Source organism: Ursus maritimus, unplaced genomic scaffold (assembly GCF_017311325.1).
Source record: "Ursus maritimus isolate PB19 unplaced genomic scaffold, ASM1731132v1 scaffold_26, whole genome shotgun sequence".
NCBI lineage: Eukaryota > Metazoa > Chordata > Mammalia > Carnivora > Ursidae > Ursus > Ursus maritimus.
The window spans coordinates 980991-986761 of record NW_024425119.1 but is presented as its reverse complement, the minus strand read 5'-3'; positions in this window follow the sequence as shown (position 1 = coordinate 986761).

The following is a 5771-nucleotide window of genomic DNA, read 5'->3' as shown; positions in this document are numbered from 1 at the left end:
TTCCTGTCAGCTCGGGTTTCACTTCCTCCCAGCCTCATGCTGCTCAGGCCTCCAAAGAGAGGCAAGGAAGACGGGGTCTGGCAGAGCCGAGGCAGCAAGTGGGCCTGAGAGTACGTGTTTACATGTGTGCGTGTGTGCACTGATGTGCTTGTGGGGCGATTTCTGTGTGTGTTTGTATGTGTTCGCGTGCCTCTGTGCACGTGTGCATGTGGGCATTAAGTATGTGTTTGTGAGGCAGTTCTACGCATGTTTGTGTGTGTCTATGTGTTTGTGTGAGTTTATGCATGTGTGTGGGCTTCTCTAGGTTTGAGGGGAGGATACGGGTGTGTTTATGTTTGGGGTGTCTTTGTAGGGTCCAGAGCATAGTCTTAGACAACAAGCACCACAAGGAGGCACTCCAAAATCTGCTCATGAACTTTGGGAAGTATAGCCCTCCTCCAAAGGTGACTGGGAATTGTGGGGCAACCCTCTAGACAGAGGGTGAAAAGGTACATATAAAAGAGGGTAAACGTTTTAGGGGGAAAATTCAGGGATGTGGGAGCAGGACAGTTGAGGAAGTAGAGAAGTATGAGGCAAGAGCAAGGGGGCAGGGAGGATGGGCGAGAGGGCAAGAGGCAGAAGCTTCCGGGGGGAGAGAAGAGTGGGACCAAGTCCTGATACCCAGACGCTGGAGTCAAGCCTACCTTTGCACCCTGGCCTGGCCATTCGCAGCTGTGTGGCCTTGACGATGTTACTTAAACTCTCTATACTTCAGTGTCCTGATCTGAAAATGGAGGTCACAAATCAATGACTACATAGGGTCCACTGTGAGAATGTATGCAAAGTGCCCGGTGCATAGTAAGTTCTCCAGAAAGAGTAGCCGTTACTACTACTGGAAATAACAATTGTGACATAGCGTCCGAGTGAAGCTAAATAGGACATCTGAGACCATCCCAGTGACTTCTGCAGCACACGCCTGCTCCACAGACTTGCCGAGTACCCCTCCTGCCCTGCCCCCTCTAAGGCCTTCTACCCCAGAGACACCCACAAACCCTCCAGCACTTCCACTTCTGCTGTCTCTAAACGTCTGGAACCTTGGGGCCCCTTGTCATCATCTTCTCTAAAAAGTAAAAAGGTCATCGTTTCATAAACAAGAAGAAATCCAAAAGTGAAAATACAGAGGAACTAACAATTCCCTCATCACAAGTTCAAGATTAATTTTTTTACAAGTCCGTGAAATCACAAGAAACAAGTAGTAAAGACAGACCAATTGACTAACAGAAGGGTAGGAAGGGAAAAATCACCCATTTTGAATGTAAGTCATTAGAAGATTTTTTTAAGGTACCAGAGCAGAACTCTTTCCAAAAGCTTTGGTTAAAAGTAAGAGCTAATATTCACATCCCAAACGCTTGGCTCCGGAGACTCTGGCTCAGGACTCAGCTGGGAAGTGCAGAAAGCCAGAGGAGGGCTGTGGGTCCTGAGGCTGGAGTTACTGCATCAGCCAGAAGCTACCTGGGCCAGGGGAGTAGAGGACCCAGATGTGGAGACAGAAGCAGAGAGGGGAACTGCTGGGAGCGCACACCTGGACACAGGATCAGAAACGATGAACCGAAGCAGGGTCAGACCTAGGAGACCAACCAGCAGGACCTGCAAACCTCTTGGCCTTCTGGGGCCATCAGCCTTCTTGGGGGCGTGGCAGTGAGCACGTCTAGTCGCAGAGGTGTACCACCTGACGACAGCAAGCCACGGTGTAAAAAGGAGAGGCCGTTCTGGGAGAATATTCTGCCAAGCGCAGAGACTGTAAAATATGGAACAGGGCTCTGCTTTTTACACTTTATTGAAGATAACCATCAGAAGCAGAACTGGCCTTGTGTTTAAAAATCTGGGCACAGAGCAGAAAAAGGGAACCAAAGTGTCTTTTAGTGATTACAAAGCCTAACCTAAAGGGAACGAAGTCTGAAAGGACAGGCGCGTATGACCCCAAAACTGGAGACAGGAGAGGTTTTCAGAATTAAAGATGGTGTATGGTTACACAAACATTTGAGAGGTATTTTCATTAAAACATTGCTTTCCCCCATCAATACCATGAATTATATACCATTGGTATATGTAACCTTCAGGAAACTAGAGGAGACTTAACTCTGGTGGAAGGTTTGAAGCATTGGACATACCACTTCAAAAGAAGATAAATAAGGTTCTCTGATCCCCGAGTTTAAAACAATGAAATGATAACACCTAAAATTTATTGGGAATTATAAATATTTACTAATTAAATCCTTGTAGTGATCTTATAAGGTAGGGACTATTGCTAGCTCTCCTTGACCCGTGAGTACACTGAAGCACCTGGAGGGAGGTTGGTAACTTGCCCAAGGTCACACAGCTGGACTTGCAAGTTTCCACCCACAGCCTTCCCACGCAGCAAGGAAACAGAAGGTCTTCAAGGTGGTGGGGAGCCTCTGGTGTGGGAGAGCACACCTCAAGACAGAAGGGAAGATCCCTGGAGGAGAGCCCAATTAGCAAAGATGAGACACAGGAACAGATACTATTGGGCAAAGATGATTTTTCTGGATACTGGGAGCTTGTGCTTTTAATAGCCAGAGTTTTTCAGGAAGCAAAAAATAAGCTCTTTCAAGGAATTGCTGTGTGATTAAAAAAAAAAAAATCTTAACATCTATGAGCTTAATGCCTTTATCTGCAATAAGGGGAGAATAACATGTTCTTCCTACTGTTTTTTACCAAGTAAGTTTGTGTGTGTGTATTAAATAATACACATGAAAATATTTCTTTATTCTCTCTTTCTTTTCTTTTCTTTTCTTTTTTCTTTTCTTTTCTTTTCTTTTCAGGGAGTGAGAGAGCACAAGAGACGGACGAGGCAGAGGGAGAGAGAGAGATTCTCCAACAGGCTCCACAATCAGCATGGAGCCCCAGAGATCATGACCCGAGCTGAAATCAAGAGAATCATCTGGACGCTTAACCAACTGCACCACCCAGGTGCCCCTTAAGATTTTATTTTTTTAAGTAATCTCTACACCCAACATGGTGCTTGACCTCGATCCCTAGATCAAGACTCACAGGTCCCACCCACTGAGCCAGTCTGGCGCTCCCAAATTAGACCATTGAAACACAAAGACGAAACCCCTAGAGCCACAGACATTCTATTTGAACTCTCTTTAGCAGAGCACTGCCGATTTCTTTGGGGGAAGAGAAACAGTTTCTAGCCTAGTTAAGGATGGTGTACCCTACTAAAAATGAAGATAATATTGAAATTTTGCAGATTTAACAAGATTTTTTCCCTACTAGTCTCTCAGACATCAGCAACCAGCTTCGTACCCACTGTGAAGAAAAGGAAAAAGCCTTCCCTGAGGCTTTCACCAGCCTCTGGCAATAGCCTTAAAGATACTGATGGGAGCACCTGGGGGGCTTAGTCGTTGGGCTTCTGCCTTCAGCTCAGGTCAGGATTCTCCGGCTCCCTGCTCAGCAGGAAGCCTGCTTCTCCTTCTCCCACTCCTCCTGCTTGTGTTCCCTCTCTGGCTGTCTCTATCTGTCAAATAAATTTTAAAAATCTTAAAAAAAAAAAAAGATACAGGGATTTACTGGATCACTTTTATAGCACAAAGGATGGCCGACCACCACCCCTCCCCCACATACACAGGGCTTCTAGCATCCTTTTATTACCCCACTCTTTTTTTTAAATATTTAATATTTTATCTAATTTATTTGAGAAGAGACAGGCAGAGATAGCGACAAAGATAGCAACAGAGATCAGACCAGGAGAGGAGAGGAAGGAGAGGGAGAGGCAGGGTCCCTGCTGACCCTGGGATCACCACCTGAGTTGAAGGGAGAGGTTTAACTGACTGAGCCACCCAGGTGCCCATCCCCCATTCTTAAATATGAGCAGATATCCAGGAGCCACTACGCTTGAGGTATGCTATTTTATGACAGAGCAAAAAGTATCTTGGAAGAAAGAGAACAGGAGAGAGAAGAAAACTTCATCCAATATATTATTGTCAGAGAGGTAAGAGAAGATATCAATAACCATGAAACAAGGACAGGGTGTTATAAAGAACGGATAGTCAAAGAGTGAAAACTGGGGCGCCTGGGTGGCACAGCGGTTAAGCGTCTGCCTTCGGCTCAGGGCGTGATCCTGGCGTTATGGGATCCAGCCCCACATCAGGCTCTTCCGCTATGAGCCTGCTTCTTCCTCTCCCACTCCCCCTGCTTGTGTTCCCTCTCTCACTGGCTGTCTCTATCCTGTTGAATAAATAAATAAAATCTTTAAAAAAAAAACAAAAAAAAACAAAGAGTGAAAACTAACTCGGCACAAATGGTGGAGAGTAAGAATGAAAAACTACAGAAAAGTTGAATGATAAAGTTAACATCTTCCAGAAAGTAGACTAAAAACACAAAGAAAAGAAAAAGTGGAGGAAAAGATTTTTTAAAAATTTTTAGTTATTATTATTTTTTAATTTATTTATTTGAGAAAGTAAGAACACAGTGGAGGGGCAGAGGGAGAGGGAGAAGCAGATTCCCGGCTGAGCAGAGAGCCTACACGCTCAATACCAGGACCCTGGAATCATGACCTGAGCTGAAGGCAGCCGCTTAACCCACTGAGCCACCCAGGGGGCCCTGGGAAAAGATTTTTTTAAAAAGATGAACAGCGAAAAAAACCAAAGGCATGAAAACATGTTCCAGGGGCGCCTGGGTGGCTCAGCCGTTAAGCATCTGCCTTCGGCTCAGGTCATGATCCCAGCATTCTGGGATCGAGCCCCACATCAGGCTCCCTACTCAGCGGGAAGCCTGCTTCTCCCTCTCCCACTCCCCCTGCTTGTGTTCCCTCTCTCGCTGCCTCTCTCTCTGTCAAATAAATAAATAAAATCTTAAAATAATAATAATAAGGCCATCGATTTATTTAAAAAAAAAAAAGAAAGAAAACGTGTTCCAGAAAGAGAAAACAGAGTGGAGAAAAGCCAAACAAATAATTCAAGAAAATATCTTAGAACGGAAAGACATGTGAGTCTAGATTGAAAGGGTCCTTGGGAGGCCCACCAGACGGCTGAAAATGAACCACAGCGAGGCCATTGCAGTGAGAGTGCAGAACACTGGGGACAGGGGCGCCTGGGTGGCACAGCGGTTAAGCGTCTGCCTTCGGCTCAGGGCGTGATCCTGGCGTTGTGGGATCGAGCCCCGCATCAGGCTCCTCTGCTATGAGCCTGCTTCTTCCTCTCCCACTCCCCCTGCTTGTGTTCCCTCTCTCGCTGGCTGTCTCTATCTCTGTCAAATAAATAAATAAAATCTTTAAAAAAAAAAAAAAAGAACACTGGGGACAAAGTAAAGAACTCCACGTCATCTAAAACAAGAGGGTGAACCAGAAAAAAAAAGGAATTCAGGGAATCCAGGAGACAGACGGTCCAACACAAGGAAGGCACTGAGGAAGTCTCCAGCTTCGCGAAGGAAGGTCCGGAGCCAGGATCTGCGCTGCTCGCGGAGGGCGGGCCTGTCCTTGAGCAGCTGCCGCTGGTGAAAGAGGCTTTGGGAAAGCATTTTGTCAAGATGAAATTAGTAGAATGCCTAATCTGTTTGGTTGTATTAGTAATTTCAGAGAAGAGAATGTGAGGATGAATAAGGGGAAAAGACAGAACACTAAATAAAACAAAGAACAAGGGCCAATGCCACGAAATACGAATGGTGGTGACAAGGGAAAGTTATCAGAGTGAACCACGCAGCTCAGCGTTAGATTTTCCAGATCTAAAGGCACAAACTCTCAGCATGGCCCTCCTGTCCTTTCCTGCTGA